Raw genomic sequence first — 20,661 nt, 5'->3', positions numbered from 1 at the left:
TCACCGTTAGAAGATTGTGATAGAAACAGAATCGCACAATATGCTCATTAAGTGATCAGACTGAAAGATCATAAAACCTACACGACTTACCGCTGATGGTACCGGAGTAGTTTTTGTACATATTGGCAGACTAGACTGCAGGTTTTGGCTTGGTTCTGGTGGCATTCAAATCTGAACCTCAGATCCATATCCGATCCTGGATTTCATTATCCCGTGTAGTTGATTAAATGATTCGCGTAACTGGTTGGTCACTTTGTCATCACACCTGACTCCTATATGAAGGGATTGTGTGTGTGTGTGTGTGTGTGTGTGTGTGTGTGTAAAAGCTCCATCCCGGTTTCCAGGTCTAATGACCTGTTGGAGTCCGCCGGCAGCCAACAGAGCACCCCACCTGCACTGGGCTTGATGTCTGCTCCCACAGGGCTGGAGATGACAGTAGAAGGGTGCTTGAACCGCCCGTGCTGATGCAGTGTTTGGTGAACACGTTTGAGACCTTTTTATTCAGACCTGATTTACGTTTCATGCTGAACACAAAGAAGAAAACAATAAGAAATCAGCAGAAATCATCTTATTGTGATACCATTCCCAACCATTCCAAACCATTCCTCCCATACTGTCCCTTTCCCTTTCGCACTTCTGACATGGACATGGTTTCGCACTCAAGCAGAACAGGAAACCTGCTAGTTTGAACCACACTTCCTGTATAACTGTGGAATGTCAATAAACACGTGAACTATGTGGAGATATAACACTAATTCAAAACTACAACCATTATGCCCTAACAATAAACGTCTTAGGATAGCACAGACAAGAGAGAATGAACCAGTCTTTGGTTTTATTCAGCATTTGAACTCTGACCCTATCTCAATAAAAGGTGAAGCGAATCACTTTCTCCTTGCCAAAGGTCTCGAGTGATTGGACGGAAGGTGTTTACAATCCTTAATCCCATCTCTGAAAGAATTATACAGATTTATACCTTAATTTACAAATATTAAATACATTGTTTCATGTATGAATTTATTGTATGATGTATGATTACTGATCGTACACTGCAGATGCAGCAGACAGAGCTTGTTTGACACAGGAATATTCTTTCAGGATATTTGAAACATTTAAATATTTGTATAACTCTTGTACAGATCTTCTAATCAGCCTTTATCTTAGAATCGAGAAGATTTTGTTGTTTTAATGGTAGTTTGCACATGTGCACACAGTGTCACATGTCACATTCTGCTGGAAAAGCCCCTCACCTGTTAGTTTGTGTGAGTTAAGAAAAAGGTTTTAACCATGAAGAGTGTTGCATGCTGTAGACAATTACATGCTCAAATGATCCCGAAATAGATCATGATCAGCATAAGTGCTGAAGTCCTTAACACTGGTGCATGGCACACTCTGTTTTTCATGTTAATTAGTACGCCACCTCTAGAGACTGGACTGGTAAAACAAAATGAAACAAATTCAGAGTTTAAAGCGAAGAGACGAAATAAACAGCCTCTCAGACTGCGTTCCTCTCGACTGCTCCAGCACAGCCAACAGTACTGTGTGTGATGAACTGACCCAGATGTTCACACCTCTCTGAACGCAACCCTTAAATCTAATTCTCCTTTAAGATGCTTTAAGACTTTGCCACGGTGTTGTCGACACATACCAGGACACGTTTCATTGACCCCACTCTCCGGTGGTGATTGACGGAAATGTAATCTCTCCATAACCTAAAAGTACAACTCGATAATAATTCATTACTGCGCACACCTTTAATTAAAATAGATTTCTTCCTGTAAATCACATGAGGTCCAATACAGCAATCATCTGATTGTAATTATAGATTAGGGCCTGCCAGGTAGCTGTAGAGAGACTGTGACCGTGTAACAGTGTTAGTAAGACAAGGCAGACAGCATGCTTGAGATAAAAGGGAAATTATCGGGGCGTTCTGGTGTCCTGAAAGTGGGGGGATTGCAGAGTGATTTTCAAGGGGTTTCAGGGTGATGTTCCAGGACTTTCGGGCAATTTTCCCAGCACAATTTCTCAGGCAGACAAGGTGCCTACTAAACATGTCGCACTTTAGGACTGTGTTCTGGCACGTTGGCCTTCGTCGGAATCAAAATCAGCATCAGTGTCAGAATAACACCAGACTGGACCCACTAGCCTCTTTACAGGGAATCTGACTTAAATAAGATAAAATGTTACTATTTTAAAATAAAATTACGATGGAACATACGTATAAAGAATGCTTTATATGTACATATTAGCATAGTCTGGAGAGACATATGATCCAGTGTTCTATGTGGTATATGTTATTATTGTACATTATATATGTATTGGATATTGTATACAGTTTATTACTGTATAAAAATGGACATTTTTTTCACAGATATATTCTGAACGGGAATTACTCAGATAATACGTTTGACTAGTGCTGTGGAACAGGCTCAGCGCAGGGTGCCCACTGTGGTTAAGGAGGGCCACAGCGCTTGGGAAATGCTGTCTTTGAGTCTGGCTGTGCTGGCTTTCACAGTGCTCAGTATTCCACAAGATAGGAGAGGTGTGGGCTGAGAGGGGGTGGAGTCTGGGCTGAGGGGGTGGAGTCTGGGCTGAGAGGGGGTGGGGTGTGGGCTGAGGGGGTGGAGTCTGGGCTGAGAGGGGGTGGAGTCTGGACTGAGAGGGGGTGGGGTCTGGGCTGAGAGGGGTGGGGTCTGAGCTGAGGGGGTGGAGTCTGGGCTGAGAGGGGGTGGAGTCTGGACTGAGAGGGGGTAGGGTCTGGACTGAGAGGGGGTGGGGTCTGGGCTGAGGGGGTGGAGTCTGGACTGAAATGGGGTGGAGTTGGGACTGAGAGGGGGTGGAGTCTGGATTGAGATGGGGTGGAGTCTGGACTGAGAGGGGGTGGAGTCTGGACTGAGAGGGGGTGGAGTCTGGACTGAAATGGGGTGGAGTCGGGACTGAGAGGGGGTGGAGTCTGGATTGAGATGGGATGGAGTCTGGACTGAGAGGGGGTGGAGTCTGGACTGAGAGGGGGTGGGGTCTGGGCTGAGGGGGTGGAGTCTGGACTGAGATGGGGTGGAGTCTAGACTGAGAGGGGGTGGGGTCTGGACTGAGAGGGGGTGGAGTCTGGACTGAGAGGGGGTGGAGTCTGCACTGAGAGGGGGTGGAGTCTGGACTGAGAGGGAGTGGGGTCTGGGCTGATTCCAGGGCTCATTCCACAGTCCACAGGGGTCACTCTACAGTCCACAGGGGTCATTCTACAGTCCACAGGGGTCATTCTACAGTCCACAGGGGTCACACTACAGTCCACAGGGGTCACTCCACAGTCCTTTCAGCTGCGAGGGAGTGAGGAGGGCTCACATCATTTAAAGGTTTCAAACAAAAGCAGCACAGCATTGTTTAATAAACAATAAGACGAGAGGAAGTTTACTGTCAGCTCATCTGTCATCCAGAAATTACAAGTGACGAGAGAGAAAAGATTGAAACTGTGTGTTCCAGTCATAAATAAACACACCCGCATCATCACCCCCATGAGCTAGAAACCCAACACACACAGGCACTCTGTAGGAGCGCTCCGATCACAGCAAACGCATTTATCACTCCAGGGAAGCCACTTTTTAAAGCCACTTTTTAAAAATATTTCATCTGATATTTGTTGCCTCATTTTTTTGTAGAATGAATGTGCTCCACAGCCAAGAAATGTGGAAATAGCATTACCAGGTTTTTCAAAAAGGGTCATAACAGGGTCATAACAGGGTTGGTAACAGCGTTACTAACAGGGCCGTAACAGGGTTGTAACAGGGCCGTAACAGGGTTGGTAACAGGGTTGTAACAGGGTCATAACAGGGTTACTAACAGGGCTGTAGCAGGGTTACTAACAGGGCCGTAACAGGGTTAGTAACAGAGTTGTAACAGGGTCATAACAGGGTTGTAACAAGGTTACTAACAAGGCTGTAACAGGGTTCATAACAGGGTCATAACAGGGTTAATAACAGGGCCGTAACAGGGTCATAACAGGGTTAGCAACAGGGTCATAACAGGGTTAGCAACAGGGTCATAACAGGGTTAGCAACAGGGTTATAACAGGGTTACTAAAAGGGTTGTAACAGGGTCATAACAGGGCTGTAACAGGATTAGTAAAAGAGTTAGTAACAGGGTTGTAACAGGGTCATAACAGGGTCATAACAAGATTAGTAACAGGGTCATAACAGGGTTGGTAACAGGGTCATAACAGGGTTGGTAACAGGGTTGTAACAGGGTTATAACAGGGTCATAACAGGGTCATAACAGGGTTGGTAACAGGGTTATAACAGGGTCATAACAGGGTTGGTAACAGGGTCATAACAGGGTTGGTAACAGGGTCATAACAGGGTTGGTAACAGGGTTGTAACAGGGTTATAACAGGGTCATTACAGGGTTATAACAGGGTTGTAACAGGGTTGTAACAGGGTTGTAACAGGGTCATAACAGGGTTGTAACAGGGTTGTAACAGGGTCATAACAGGGTTGTAACAGGGTTGTAACAGGGTCATAACAGGGTTGTAACAGGGTTGTAACAGGGTCATAACAGGGTCATAACAGGGTTGTAACAGGGTTGTAACAGGGTCATAACAAGGTTGTAACAGGGTCATAACAGGGTCATAACAGGGTTGTAACAGGGTCATTACAGGGTTATAACAGGGTTATAACAGGGTCATAACAGGGTTGTAACAGGGTTGTAACAGGGTCATAACAGGGTCATAACAGGGTTGTAACAGGGTTGTAACAGGGTCATAACAGGGTTGTAACAGGGTTGTAACAGGGTTGTAACAGGGTCATAACAGGGTCATAACAGGGTTGTAACAGGGTCATAACAGGGTCATAACAGGTTGTAACAGGGTTGTAACAGGGTCATAACAGGGTTGTAACAGGGTCATAACAGGGTTGTAACAGGGTTGTAACAGGGTCATAACAGGGTTGTAACAGGGTCATAACAGGGTTGTAACAGGGTCGTAACAGGGTTGTAACAGGGTCATAACAGGGTTGTAACAGGGTCATAACAGGGTTGTAACAGGGTTGTAACAGGGTCATAACAGGGTTGTAACAGGGTCATAACAGGGTTGTAACAGGGTTGTAACAGGGTCATAACAGGGTCATAACAGGGTTGTAACAGGGTTAGTGATGCAAAGGTAAACAAAACCGCCCTCCCCTGTTCCCTGTGCACAGTGGAGGATCCAAACAGCTGAGTTGTTGTTTCTCTCTAAAGGCTTGTGGGTAATGGATACCTCCTCCTGAACTGCCATGTCTTTGTAGGGAACTTCAGTGTGGGTTCGTGCACGGCATTTGTACAGAATGTGTGCAGAAACCGCGGGCTCCTCTGAGAGCCGCAGGAGAGCTGCCCATTAATGACTTGGTCCGACTCGGATGCGGTTCTGAAGTGGTGGAGTGTGTAGGAGCTGAGGGAGGCATGCTGAGTGGTATGTGTTCAGGCCAGAGTGAGAGTCTCCTCTGAGTCCCAGCGCCGTCAGAGATGCCGCATGTGGGCCCAAAACATCAGTCCATCACCAACCTACAGACTCTTGAAGATAAACAACAGGGGAAAACAACAAGCTGCTGGCAAAGGAAATATCACGCTGGTATGCACTGTGTGTGTGTGTGTGTGTGTGTGTGTGTGTGTGTGTGTGTGGGTGTGTGTGTATGTGTGTGGGGGTGTGTGTGTGTGTGTGGGGGGGTGTGTGTGTTTGTGTGTGTGTGTGTGTGTGTGTGTGTGCCCCTAAGTGTGTGTGTGTTTGTGTGTGTGTGTGTGTGTGTGTGTGTGTGTGTGTGTGTGTGTGCATGTGCGTGTGTGGGTGCGTGTGCGTGTGTCTGTGTATCCATATACATGTACCTACAGATGTGCACATGACAGAATACTTCTCTCCACCCATCACTGCCGTGTGTGTGTGTGTGTGTGTGTGTGTGTGTGTGTGTGAGAGTGTGCGTGTGCGCGTGTGTGTGTGTGTGTGTGTGTGTGCGCATGTGTGTGTGTGTGTGTGTGTGTGTGTGTGTGAGTGTGCGTGTGTGGGTGTGTGTGTGTGTATGTGTGTGGGTGTGTGGGTGTGTGTGTTTGTGTGTGTGTGGCCCTAAGTGTGTGTGTGTTTGTGTGTGTGTGCGTGTGTTTGTGTGTGTGTGTGTGTTTGTGTGTGTGTGTGTGTGTGTGTTTGTGTGTGCATGTGCGTGTGTGTGTGCGTGTGCGTGTGTCTGTGTATCCATATACATGTACCTACAGATGTGCACATGACAGAATACTTCTCTCCACCCATCACTGCCGTGTGTGTGTGTGTGTGTGTGTGTGTGTGTGTGTGTGTGTGTGTGTGTGTGTGTTAAAGTTAAGACCAGTGAATGATAGCAACATGATTCAAAAGTGGTTGTTTAAAAAGCAGACCTAATTAAACGCACACAGCATGACTGATTGATTGTTCTGATGTGACGTGCTTCTCCGAGCTCCATGACTGGAGACAGGACTTACTATCCCGACGCTGTCCTGGAACGAAAGGTCATTCATTTGCATCTCATATCTTTGTTTTCTGGAGGGTGTTTCTTTTTGCCTCACCTTTACTGAAGGTTTGACAAGTTTGAAACTTCCTGCGCGCTTCAACAAACGGATGGCATTTCCATACTGAGCGTGCTCGTTATGTACACGGACCGGCGCGGAAACAGCACGAGAACCCGCGCGAAGCAAACTCCCACGCACGCGCTTCGCTTCGTTACGGGTAGCTGCGTCGCCACAAACACGCGCGAACCGGTAATGAAACGTAATGCACCTGATCCCGGCCCGCGCGGAGCCGGAGCGCTCGAGCGAGGTGACGCCTCCCTTATTCAAGAGCCAAAATGACGCGCGCGATTTAATTAGGTTTCGCTCGTGCGGCGGTTTTATAAACACGAACGCCACATGGTGACTCGAGAGAAAGCTGATAATAAAATCAAGAAAGTTTACTCACAGCAGACAGTGCGTGTACTGGAGGGAAAAACACTAACGCGGTCTTAGAGATCTCATTAAATGAGCCAAAAATAATAGCCGTTTTGCTTCAAATGCTATAAATTAAAAATTAACGCTCCGAATGTTCACCAGATGAAAGGGCAGTGTGACCGATTCCTGTGCATTGATATTTAGGTATTTGAAACATATTGCTAGTTTTCAGGTCAGTGTTTACTGTCCCCAGAAGGGAGATTTTCTTTGCAAGCTGATGCAGCAGTCACAGCAAGCACACCGACAAACAAAACAAGTCCATCTCTCGCGGAATTGGCCGCGGTGGTAGCATTACGATTCCGTAGTCGGAGGCGCATGGCGTGACAGCGTTTCTCCATCTATTACACTGCATGAACAGGTGCAGTCGTATGGGGGATCTACACAACTGGGAACAGACCTCGTCTTCCAGGTGACCTGGAAAAATGATCTTTCGTTCAGTGGAATTTGGACTCCACCAGCAATTTGCTTGGCCACTTTCACACTGTTATTTGATTCCCATACTGAAAATCCATTTTGAATATGTAAATTACCACGCAAAGAACAATCATACAAAAAGCTTTAAAAAATGCTTTAGTAAATGACTCAGAACAATCTTCTTGTGTACATTAAAGGCGATTAGGTTCCTCGTAAACACAGCTTCTGGTGTGTCTTTCTGCAGACTGGGTCAGTGTTCACGTGAAAGGTGAGCTCATTGTCAGTGATAGTGCACACGTATGACTGTGAACAGGATGACCTGCTAAGCCATTGCCTGTGTGTCTGAGCAGGCTTGGGGAAGTTGTTTGGAATTGAGATGTTCAGGTACAGACGCAACTGTTCACATGCAATTTTACACGGGTCAGATGCTGTAATGCTGTAATGCTGGTTTCCATAATAAAGCATTTCAAACAGGACCTTGTATAAAGATGGTTAAAGCTGGTTAAAGGTGATTAATGTTGGTTAAAGATGGTTAATGTTAGTTAAAGGTGATTGATGTTGGTTAAAGGTGGTTAAAGATGGTTAATGTTGGTTAAAGGTGATTGATGTTGGTTAAAGGTGGTTAAAGGTGGTTAAAGGTGGTTAAAGATGGTTAATGTTGGTTAAAGGTGGTTAAAGGTGGTTAAAATTGGTTAAAGTTGCTTAAAATTAGTTAAAGGTGGTTAAAGTTGGTTAAAGCTAGTTAGAGGTGGTTAAAGGTGATTAACAGTGGTTAAAGTTGGTCCTGGTGTTCTGTTGACCTTACATGGGGAGGTGCACTTTCCTGGTCTCAGCACAATGGGGGAGTCAGAACTGGAACGTTGATCCCAGAGATCCCGGGACTATGTATTTCCCAGCCTTGCTCTGTGCTCTTCCAAGACCTCTCACCTTATTCAGTGCCCTTGTTTAATGAGTCAGAGACAGAGAGGCAGAGATGGGTTAAAGAGAGAGAGCAAGATCGTGAGCGTGTTATGTCATTTCATACCATAGTTCCTCAATAACAGAGAGCGAGAGAGTAGGTGTGTCGGAGGGTTGTGTAATATTTATATCACAGTAACACAGAGACCAATTAAGCTTCCTACTCTGTTATCCATCTTATCCTACACTTTATGCTGTACATAATCTATTTTCTGCCACACCACAAACGCACATACAAACACACACACACACACACACACACACACACACACACACACACACACACACACACACACACACACAGGCCCTGGCATGTATTTGTTCGAGTAGCTAAATACACACACTTAATACACACACTCTCCATTGAGAGACAGAAGTGTGTGGGTGTGATTACATCAGGAAATGCTCTGTGTTTGTCACGGCTGTGGTCTGCCAGGTCAGCTCTCATTCTTATTGCCCAAATCGCATCTAGTCAAAATAACCAAGGTGGGGAAAATGCTCCTCACTTTTTTACTGTCAACACTTTGACTTTTCAAGGGTCAAAAATGAAGAATTTTATTCTCACCACATCAGTCCTCTCTGTATACTGTATAATGTGAATCATGGAAGGACATGATGTTTTAAGAGCGGACCAGAACCAGTCAGCCAGACACTGTACACATCAGAACAGGAGAGTCCTGCACAGATTATAAATTACAATACAATAGAAGCACATAATGTATCCTACGATACATATACGGAATAGAACAGTATGAGTCAGACGTTCTCCCTCTCTCTCTCTCTCTCTCTCTCTCTCTCTCTCTCTCTCCCCCTCTCTCTCTCTCTCTCTCCCCCCCTCTCTCTCTCTCTACCACTCTCTCTCTCTCTCTATCTGTGTGTTCAAGAGGTCATGTTGTTTTTGTATGAAATACTGAATCGCTTGATGTGGTAATTAAACAAAAAAGTCATTAGACATTATCAGCAAAAATGTTCATGTCACACTTTAACCAGTTTGTGCACTCAAATGAATCCCCTGACAATATTTCATCATAAGAAATGTACTTTTTTTTTTTAAATCTTAGGCTGATTTTAAAGTAAATGAAACTTATAAGGAAAAAATGCTGTCTGAAAATTGATGCTAACTGTAAGCTAGGTAGTCAGACATGCTTGCTAAAAATCTCCTTTCCGACTTCTTTAACTGTAAGTGCCTTCATCGTAGCCCAGAGCCAAATCTCAGGTGGAACTTTGCAAGGACAGGCATCACTAATCACAAAGCCAGCAGGGGACACTGAATCCCACACCAAACCTAAACCCCTCACACTCTCTTAGCTCGGTACCTTACCACATAAGTCTGTCTCTTGATGTCTGTATTGTTTTGGTGATTGCCGTGACAATGCTACCATTGATCAAGAGATATAATGATACCGAATTACTCTATGTAAAATTATACCAAAAAGACCAAAGAGACTTTTAAGTGTTTTGCATATTTTAAAGAGAGAAAGTGCCTTACCAGAAATTCATGAATATTACGTATGCTAATACCTAATGTCTGGGGATTTAAGGGCCCATTAGAAATTAACTTCTCCTTCTGAATTTATTTAAATAAAATAACAGTAAAAGGAAAAACCTTTTAGTAATTTTATTCTATTCTGCTCTTTTAGTTTGCTCAGAAAACAGGAGAGATGAAATTGTGCCGCTAAGCTCTTCTGTACATTGGGATTACTTTACTAATGAAATATGTGAGTAAATATGGCTTCATTTCCTTCTTTAAGGTGAGAAGGTCTGATATTCAGCCAGCCAAGAATGATGAAAAGTATCGTGTTGCCTGGAATTTAAATTCTCAGTATATATCTGTCCTGTAACTGTCCCGTATCTGTCCTGTAAGTGGCTGCCCTGTTAATAACTTTCCTGTAAGTAACTATCCTGTAACTAGCTATCCTGTAAGTGGCTGCCCCGTAACTGTCCTGTAAGTAGCTGCCCTGTAACTGTCCTGTATGTAGATGTCTTATAAATAGCTGTCCTCTTAATAACTTTCCTGTAAGTAACTATCCTGTAACTAGCTATCCTGTAAGTGGCTGCCCTGTAACTGTCCTGTAAGTAGCTGCCCTGTAACTGTCCTGTATGTAGATGTCTTGTAAATAGCTGTCCTGTTAATAACTTTCCTGTAAGTAACTATCCTGTAACTAGCTATCCTGTAAGTGGCTGCCCTGTAACTGTCCTGTAAGTAGCTGCCCTGTAACTGTCCTGTATGTAGATGTCTTATAAATAGCTGTCCTCTTAATAACTTTCCTGTAAGTAACTATCCTGTAAGTAGCTTTCCTGTTTGTAGCTGTCCTATAAGTAACTGTCCTGTTTGTAGATATCCTGTAACTAGCTGTCCTGTAAGTAACTGTCCTGTATGTAGATGTCTTGTAAGTGTCCTGTAAGCAACTGTTTTGTAAGTGTCCTGTAAGTAACTGTTCTGTAACTGTCCTGTAAGTCACTGTCCTGTGGCTTCTACTAACATGTGTTCTGCATGATGGATTCTACTTCAAACACAACTCCCAGAAGGTAGCATCCATTGTTATGGTTACATTGTTATGGTCTAATTCTTTGGGAGTGGGCTGTATTTTAGTAGGACATTTACAGTTACAAACTCTTTATAACAACAGCCGAGAAAGAATGAACAAGGTAGTTTGAGTTTTATAGTGCTGGAGGACTGTGTCTCTCCTGGAGAGCTGTGTCTGTGCTGGAGGACTGTGTCTCTGCTGGAGGGCTGTGTCTCTCCTGGAGAGCTGTGTCTGTGCTGGAGGACTGTGTCTCTGCTGGAGAGCTGTGTCTGTGCTGGAGGACTGTGTCTGTGCTGGAGAGCTGTGTCTGTGCTGGAGGACTGTGTCTCTGCTGGAGGACTGTGTCTCTCCTGGAGAGCTGTGTCTGTGCTGGAGGACTGTGTCTCTGCTGGAGAGCTGTGTCTGTGCTGGAGGACTGTGTCTGTGCTGGAGAGCTGTGTCTGTGCTGGAGAGCTGTGTCTCTCCTGGAGAGCTGTGTCTGTGCTGGAGAGCTGTGTCTGTGCTGGAGGGCTGTGTCTCTCCTGGAGAGCTGTGTCTGTGCTGTAGGACTGTGTCTATGCTGGAGGACTGTGTCTGTGCTGTAGGACTGTGTCTCTGCTGTAGAGCTGTGTCTCTGCTGGAGGACTGTGTCTCTCCTGGAGAGCTGTGTCTCTGCTGTAGGGCTGTGTCTCTGCTGTAGGACTGTGTCTGTGCTGTAGGGCTGTGTCTCTGCTGGAGAGCTGTGTCTGCTGGAGGACTGTGTCTGTGCTGGAGAGCTGTGTCTGTGCTGTAGGACTGTGTCTCTGCTGGAGGACTGTGTCTCTGCTGTAGGACTGTGTCTCTGCTGGAGGACTGTGTCTCTGCTGTAGGACTGTGTCTCTGCTGGAGAGCTGTGTCTCTGCTGGAGGACTGTGTCTCTGCTGGAGAGCTGTGTCTCTGCTGTAGGACTGTGTCTCTGCTGGAGGACTGTGTCTCTGCTGTAGGACTGTGTCTCTGCTGGAGGACTGTGTCTGTGCTGGAGGACTGTGTCTCTGCTGGAGGACTGTGTCTGTGCTGGAGGACTGTGTCTCTGCTGGAGGACTGTGTCTCTGCTGGAGAGCTGTGTCTCTGCTGGAGGACTGTGTCTGTGCTGGAGGGCTGAGTCTCTGCTGGAGAGCTGTGTCTCTGCTGGAGGACTGTGTCTCTGCTGGAGGGCTGTGTCTCTGCTGGAGAGCTGTGTCTCTGCTGGAGGGCTGTGTCTCTGCTGGAGGACTGTGTCTCTGCTGGAGAGCTGTGTCTCTGCTGGAGGACTGTGTCTGTGCTGGAGAGCTGTGTCTGTGCTGTAGGACTGTGTCTCTGCTGGAGGACTGTGTCTCTGCTGGAGGACTGTGTCTCTGCTGTAGGACTGTGTCTGTGCTGTAGGGCTGTGTCTCTGCTGGAGAGCTGTGTCTCTGCTGGAGGACTGTGTCTCTGCTGGAGAGCTGTGTCTCTGCTGTAGGACTGTGTCTCTGCTGGAGGACTGTGTCTCTGCTGTAGGACTGTGTCTCTGCTGGAGGACTGTGTCTGTGCTGGAGGACTGTGTCTCTGCTGGAGAGCTGTGTCTCTGCTGGAGGACTGTGTCTCTGCTGGAGAGCTGTGTCTCTGCTGGAGGGCTGTGTCTCTGCTGGAGGACTGTGTCTCTGCTGGAGAGCTGTGTCTCTGCTGGAGGACTGTGTCTGTGCTGGAGAGCTGTGTCTGTGCTGTAGGACTGTGTCTCTGCTGTAGGACTGTGTCTCTGCTGGAGGACTGTGTCTCTGCTGTAGGACTGTGTCTCTGCTGGAGGACTGTGTCTCTGCTGTAGGACTGTGTCTGTGCTGTAGGGCTGTGTCTCTGCTGGAGAGCTGTGTCTCTGCTGGAGGACTGTGTCTCTGCTTTAGGACTGTGTCTCTGCTGGAGAGCTGTGTCTCTGCTGGAGGGCTGTGTCTCTGCTGGAGGACTGTGTCTCTGCTGGAGAGCTGTGTCTCTGCTGGAGGACTGTGTCTGTGCTGGAGGACTGTGTCTCTGCTGGAGGACTGTGTCTGTGCTGGAGGACTGTGTCTCTGCTGGAGAGCTGTGTCTCTGCTGGAGGACTGTGTCTCTGCTGGAGAGCTGTGTCTCTGCTGGAGGACTGTGTCTGTGCTGGAGGGCTGTGTCTCTGCTGGAGAGCTGTGTCTCTGCTGGAGGACTGTGTCTCTGCTGGAGGGCTGTGTCTGTGCTGGAGGACTGTGTCTCTGCTGGAGAGCTGTGTCTCTGCTGGAGGACTGTGTCTGTGCTGGAGGACTGTGTCTCTGCTGGAGAGCTGTGTCTCTGCTGGAGGACTGTGCCTCGGCAGAAATTAATTTGTGTCGCTTGAGGGAATTAATGGCATGACACAGAACAGCTTGCACATTGTGACACAGAGTGATAAAACATGATAGACGTGCCCAGTCCTGCAAACGTGCTCATTGTTGCTGAGCTCATAACAAGCTCACTGAGCTCGCTGTCAAGTGTGTAGGCCACCGGGAGCCATCTTCACCGGACCTCCACCTACGTAGGACCTCCACCTACGTAGGACCTCCACCTACGCAGGACCTCCACCTACGCCCTGGGGCTCTTGTTGCACTGATGCGCTTATCTTTATAAAGACTCTCAGAGATCATAAGATGTAGCACTTTGTCTAGTAAAGGTGTAAACGTGCGTAAACCACAGGCATTATAAACTCCTCCTCTCAAACACACAGCTAAATAACCACATACATATACATCAGTCATCAAAACAGAGGAGGGCAGGATCAGAGATGCTGTTCTCAGCAATATCTTAAGTGCTGAGCATGTAGAACGTTTTATCCAGCAATGCTTACCTCCAGATTTGTCAAAAATAAATAAGCAAACAACCAAAGCACATATCATCACTCATACAAATTACTATGTGTGCATATTGAACAGTTAAAATGAAATGTTATTAGATAGAAAACTAAAGAATAACTACAGAATATTATTAAGAACCAACTTTAAGACTAAATTCTAATAATATAAAATAAATAATAAAATAAAACCCATCACTAAGACTAAATGCGAAATAAAACTCATCACTAAGGTTAAATTTTGATCTAATTCTAAGACTACACATACCAGAGCCCTGACTCTAAGACTACACATACCAGAGCCCTGACTCTGAGACTACACATACCAGAGCCCTGACTCTAAGACTACACATACCAGAGCCCTGACTCTGAGACTACACATACCAGAGCCCTGACTCTAAGACTACACATACCAAAGACCTGACTCTAAGACTACACATACCAGAGCCCTGACTCTAAGACTACACATACCAGAGCCCTGACTCTGAGACTACACATACCAGAGCCCTGACTCTGAGACTACACATACCAGAGCCCTGACTCTAAGACTACACATACCAAAGACCTGACTCTAAGACTACACATACCAAAGGTTAAAAAGTCTCCTCCCTAAAGACTCCTCCTTAAAGAGTCTTCTCTTTTCACGTGTTCTCTGGTACATGTCAAAGGTTAGGGTTAAAGGGGAGAAAATGTTTCCTGAAAAGGGTTTCCTGTCATTTTTAGTGTAATACATTTTTACCAAAAGCCATTAACTCCTGAATCAGATTACCAGGATTTGGCTTTAGGTCTTAACTTTTCAACACCATTGTGTGTCTTTCTGTTTGCCCCTCAGCAGACATATGTGGAATCTAGCTCAGATAAACAACTTAGGGAATTAGGTGTGGTTTGTGAGTTGTGGTTGAATCCTAATGCCGCTTTTAACAGCTTAGCGGTGATACAGCATATTTCTTTACAACGCTTTCTTCACCTGTTTTTCTTTCATTCTAATGGAATGACAAATGCTCAGGTCTTTAAAAATAATCTCATCATTCCTTTTTTTAAGCTCTCACTTAAAAGCTCATCGCTCACTGATCATTTAAGGCTCATCATAGTAGTTTTATGACACGTAGTTATTTCTGCAACACTGAATTGTGTGTGCGAGAGAGAGAGAGACAGAGACAGAGAGACAGAGAGAGAGAGAGAGAGAAAGAGAGAGAGAGAGAGATGAGAGCTCAAATCATAAAGCATTAGAGACTTCTGCAATTGGTCTCAGTACACAGTGATTCCTGCCACACACACGCAGCGAGAACGTGCGACTTCGCTGCCTTCCGGCTGCTCTGAGGTCATCTGGCCAGATTGGGCCGCACACGTTCGGGCACGCGTTCCGTATGCTGCGTGGCCGAGCGCGATCGCCGGGCTGGGGCGCGTGCGGGCTCCATGTCTGCGGCAACTTGATTACGGCTGCGCGAATGTGAACACGTGCCTTCACAAAGCGACGCAGAATCCAAACTAATCCGTAGTCGCTCATTCAGAAACCGATCAACCCGCTCCGATAGGGTCTTAACCCGGATTGCTGTAGAGCTGCTTTCAGACGTCTGTCTCCGAAAGCGCTGTATAAATAAAACCGAATTAAATAAGATGAAAGTACAATCGAAGCTGATTGACGGCTCCACACGTCTGCTCCAGAAGTGACTGAACTTCGACAACCACTTTCATATTCCAGAATTACTCGTGCAAATATTGGCACGTTAGGTACATTTATTCTTAATAAGATGTATTTCACGTGAGTGCCACTTTAGTCTCTATTATATGTCAATAAATGTTCGTTCCAGTCGTTGGAGTCTGTGCGTCCTGCCCTTTGCGCGTTACAGAATGACCAACCGCCCTCGGCAAAGAACGGACTTCCTAGCGGGAGGTGCGTGGACACCCCCTGCACTGCCGCCTGGATCCCAGGATATTGTCTTCTCCGGAGGAGGAGGGGAACACCCCCAGGAATTTCTTGGGAGGGGCCTGAGGCTGTTGAGCCTGGGCCGAGGAGGACCGAGGGCCACCTCGACGACCAGAAATAGGGCGGTCGGGTGGAGTCAGCGGGATCTCCTGAGTCCCTTCCCCTCAGCAGACTTGCCAGCGAGACTGGGAGGGTCTGCCCAAAGCCTCGGAGGCAAACCGCCTCTGAGACGCTCCTAGAGAGGCGGAAGAGAGGAGGACCGATAGGGGAGGTAGCACGTCTGGAACCGGGGCGGAGGTGCACCCCCGTGTGTCCGTCGAGGCCGAGGACACGTTAGACGGCGCCTGCGTGGATTGCAGGCTCTGCAGCACCACGAGATGTTTGCGCTTCTGTGTTTTTGAGCGCTTCACAGCGCGGGGAAAACGAAGGACTGACCCGGGAGAGGCAGACACTCTGCCATTCTCCCTGTCTGGTGAGGGTCTCCCAGGGAGGAGGTTCCTAGCCTGCCTGTTGCTGGGTGGGCACCGGGCGTGGCTGCATTTTGTTTTTGTGTGTGCGCAGCAGCCTGAAGTTCGCTATCTCAGAGAGGGAAGCACCGGGAACCTCGCACCCCAGGAGGGGTCGTCGTCGGGGAATGTCTCCCCACTGCTTGTCACAAGGAAGCAGGGATCCTGCTTTCCTCCCTCCTGTTGAGGGGTCTCCCGGGCCGTCGGTTCCTGGCCCACCTTGCGTCGGGTGGGCGCCGGGCATTGCCCTAGCATGTACGTGTGTGTATGTGTTTGCACACGGCAGCTTGGGGTTCGCAGTCCTGGAGCGGACGCATCGAGAGCCGCGCCCCTTGGGAGGGGGTTCTGTCACGGAACGCTCCCCCCCCCACACACACAAGTCACGTGGTACGCCCTGCCGCGTGCAGGGGGGTTCACCCATGTTTGTAGCCACACCCCCGTGAAGACACGCACCTGTACGGGGTTACGTGTTAGTGTGTGTTTGTCTATTTAAACCCCGTCAGTGCGTGCCTCACCGTTGGTCATTGTTTATTCGCTGATGGAAGTGAGTGCGTATGTAGTCATTGTTGGATGTTACTATAGCCTGTGTTTAGTTAGATGTATAAGTCACGTCTGTCGTTAATGTGGTGTGTGAGTGCCACCGTTCTTCATGTTTTATGTTAATAAATGTTTCACATCGAGGGAGTCTGCGCATCCTGCTCCACGCCCACCGGCACTCGGGCCAGAGACAACGTTACATCAGGAGATGTCACTGAATGACAGCTGCTGCTTCCTATATAATGAAATACTAATATGACACGCGTGACAGTTTCAGGCACGCGTTCCTTTTCCCTGTGATGAAAAAGTATTCAGGATCAAGGTTTTCCAAAGTCTTTCAATGTTGTTGTGTTTCCCTTGCGACCGCGTCAGTAGCAGCGTAAGGAGGCCAAGCAGGACCAGGGCTTCAGACACGGCCGAAGGATTGAAAGATTGATTGGATTTCCAGTCATATTAGCAATGTGTGGTTTCCATGGCTGGAGATTCCATTACAGAAACGAGTTTAATGCATCTCTGGCACTGATGAGTTATTGTTCATGTGTGCAAGTCTTAGGAGACGTAAACAATCCGTTTAGTCAGAAAACTGGGATCATACTTTTTGGAGTTTACTGATGACCTCTACCTCCAAACTTTGTTCTCAGCAGCAAAAAAGCTGCATGGTGATTTTGATTTTAAGAAAAATTGATTTAGTATGTAACTTTACACATATAAAAGACTTCTACACATAGCACGTTTGAAAGACTTTTACATATAACACGTATGGAAGAGTTCTACATATAACACCTACTGCAGGTCAACCATTTTTGTTTCCTGACTTCCCTTCATTTAACAGCACTTTAAATCTGCCCCTGTTTCACTTAAGAATGATAAAATAATGGAATCCCTCCTGGGTTATTTCATGGCATAAATGAAAGATAGAAGGAAGTAGATTTAACCTCTAAACAGTTGTTCTGTAAACGCAGTGGAGCTACTTGTGTAAAGAAAGTCGTTCCGCACATTTAAGGAGAATCTATGGTGGCCTCCTGAACCGCTGTGATGTGCACGTCTGTGATTATTTCTGAATGTAAAAATGTAAAGCTCCTTTAAATATTGCGGCATAATTAAGTCCAGTACGCATACGTGAATGAAAGTGTAAGGCTGACAGCGTAATGGAGCTGTGTGAGAATCACGTACTTCTGCTGGCAGAACTCGGATCACCTTCGAATTCAGAAGCAGTGGGACACTGAGTTGTATAAATGATTTGGATTCTGAAATTAGGATAGCACTGACCTGCTCGACACACACACACTCACACACATTCACACACACACACACACACACATTCACACTCACACACACACACACACACTCCCACTCACACACACACACACACTCACACACACACACACTCACACACACACACACACACATACACACACACACACACACATTCACACACACACACACACACACACTCACATACACACACATTCACACACACTCACACACACACACACACACACACACACATTCACACACACACACACACACACACACACACACATTCACACACACACACACTCACACACACACACACACTCACACACACACACACACACACTCACACACACACATACACACACATACACACACATTCACACACACACACACACACACATTCACACACTCACACACACACACACACACTCACACACACTCACACACACACACACTCACACTCACACTCACACACACACACTCCCACTCACACACACACACACACACACTCACACACACACACACTCACACACACACACTCACACACACACACATACACACACACACACACACTCACACACACTCACACACACACTCACACTCACACTCACACTCACACACACACACTCCCACTCCCACTCCCACTCACACACACACACACACACACACACACACACACACACACACACACACACACACACACACTCACACACACACACACACACACACACAGGTGTACCTGAAGGATATTTACAGGAGCCACACCACCTAACAATAAAGGCCAGAGTCTCGGTACATGTCTCAGGCTAAAAGAGCTCTGCGTCAGGCTTTGGGCTTGGACAAACATCTTGTGCCACAACTTCACAGTCTATAACTGACTCACCTGTACGGGGGGCTGCACTGCGTTCAGTTTTGGATTCAAATATGGATCAATCAACAATCTACAAACTGATCAGGTCATTTTTGTTCAGACTCCAAATGCAAACTAGACCACAGCCTTTAAATTCTATTGAACAGTATTTACAATTGAGACAAGGGTATTTGTTTAAGGAGTATTTGCGTGTGCTACTGGGCCTTGAGAGAGTATTGTGTGCACATGTTGAGGTGTGAATTCTGGGTAATGGTTATTATTATTATTATTATTATTATTATTATTATTATTATTAGTTACATTTACATAGCGCCTTTCTCAGACTCCAGGATGCTTTACAGACAGATATCCAGCACCATGACACCTCTAATACTCCACCACATCCAATACTCCACCATCTCTAATACTCCACCACCACAACACCTCCGATACTCCACCATAACAACACCTCCAATACTCCACCACTGCTAATACTCCACCACCTCTAATACTCCTCCACCACAACACCCCAATACTCCACCACCGCTAATACTCCACCACCTCCAATACTCCACCACAACACCTCCAATAATCCACCACCTCCAATATGCCACCACCACAACACCTCCAATACTCCACCACCTCCAATACTCCACCACCACAACACTTCCAATACTCCACCACCTCTATTACTCCACCACCTCAATACTCCACCACAACACCTCCAATACTACACTACCTCCAATACTCCTCCACCACAACACCTCCAATACTACACTACCTCCAATACCCCACCACAACAACACATCCAATACTCCACCACTGCTAATACTCCACCACCTCCAATACTCCACCACCACAACACCTCCAATACTCCACCACCTCCAATATGCCACCACCACAACACCGCTAATACTCCACTACCTCCAATACTCATTCACCACAACACCTCCAATACTACAAAACCTCCAATACCCCACCACCACAACACCTCCAATACTCCACCACCTCTAATACATGACCACCACAACACCGCTAATACTCCACCACCTCCAATACTCCACCAGAATTTGGTAACAGTACTAAATTTATGGAACAGGTTTGTTTTTCTTACAGAAATATACACTCAGTAACAAGTTCTTTTTAACTAGCTAGCTAAAGAATTTTCTATTTTAACTAGTGGGAATCCAGCTAGTTATATTCTGCTAACCACCTAACACTAACTAGCTAGCTAATGTTATCCATGCATACATCAGCTGAACTTTTGAAATATTTAGTTATGCAACAAACATAGATCTAGCTGTGTTTCTCATCTTCTGGTCTCTTCTTCCATTTCTCGGCTCCAGAAGGATATGTCCTTTTTGCGGATTTGTGTTTTTTGCTGATATTTCCATCCATGCAGAACAGAGGACTTTAACCTTCTGACTGTGCTAACAGCTAGCAGCTAACGACAGTTAACAGCTCTGACAGAGGCAGTGGGAATTGATTAAACCGATTGATTAAACCGCTAACATCAGCTAACCATAATAGTAATAACCATAATATTATGTTTTTGTATGTTTACCAGTGACATAATTCAATGTATCACCAAAGAATTTTTAAAAATCAAATGCTCTTGGGGGCCCTCTGGTGGCCACAGGAGCTTTCTTCTGTAAAGATAACCTTCTCCTGTAAAGATAACCTTCTCCTGTAAAGATAACTTTTTCCTGTTAAGATAACGTTTTCTGTAAAGATAACCTTCTCCCGTAAAGATAACCTTCTTTTTGTGCAGAAAGACATGCAGTTATTTTTTTCATTTTCTCCCAGATTTCCGATCTTGTTATACACATGCAAAATCTGAAACCTTCTCCTTTGTCTAAACAGACAGTGAAACAGCGAAAGAGTCAACATCAACAAACAGA

The 20,661-nt window shown here is 46.3% G+C and overlaps 1 protein-coding gene across 1 annotated transcript in view; it reads left to right on the top strand.

Moving 5' to 3' along the window:
* The window catches only part of grid1a (glutamate receptor, ionotropic, delta 1a), a 269,398-nt gene that overhangs the window by 182,540 nt on the left and 66,197 nt on the right, over nt 1-20,661 (top strand). The window lies entirely within an intron of this gene.

The sequence above is a fragment of the Electrophorus electricus genome, chromosome 10, assembly GCF_041902795.1.
Source record: "Electrophorus electricus isolate QZ-2024a chromosome 10, ASM4190279v1, whole genome shotgun sequence".
Classification (NCBI taxonomy): Eukaryota; Metazoa; Chordata; class Actinopteri; order Gymnotiformes; family Gymnotidae; genus Electrophorus; species Electrophorus electricus.
This window is presented reverse-complemented; position numbering and strand designations above follow the sequence as displayed.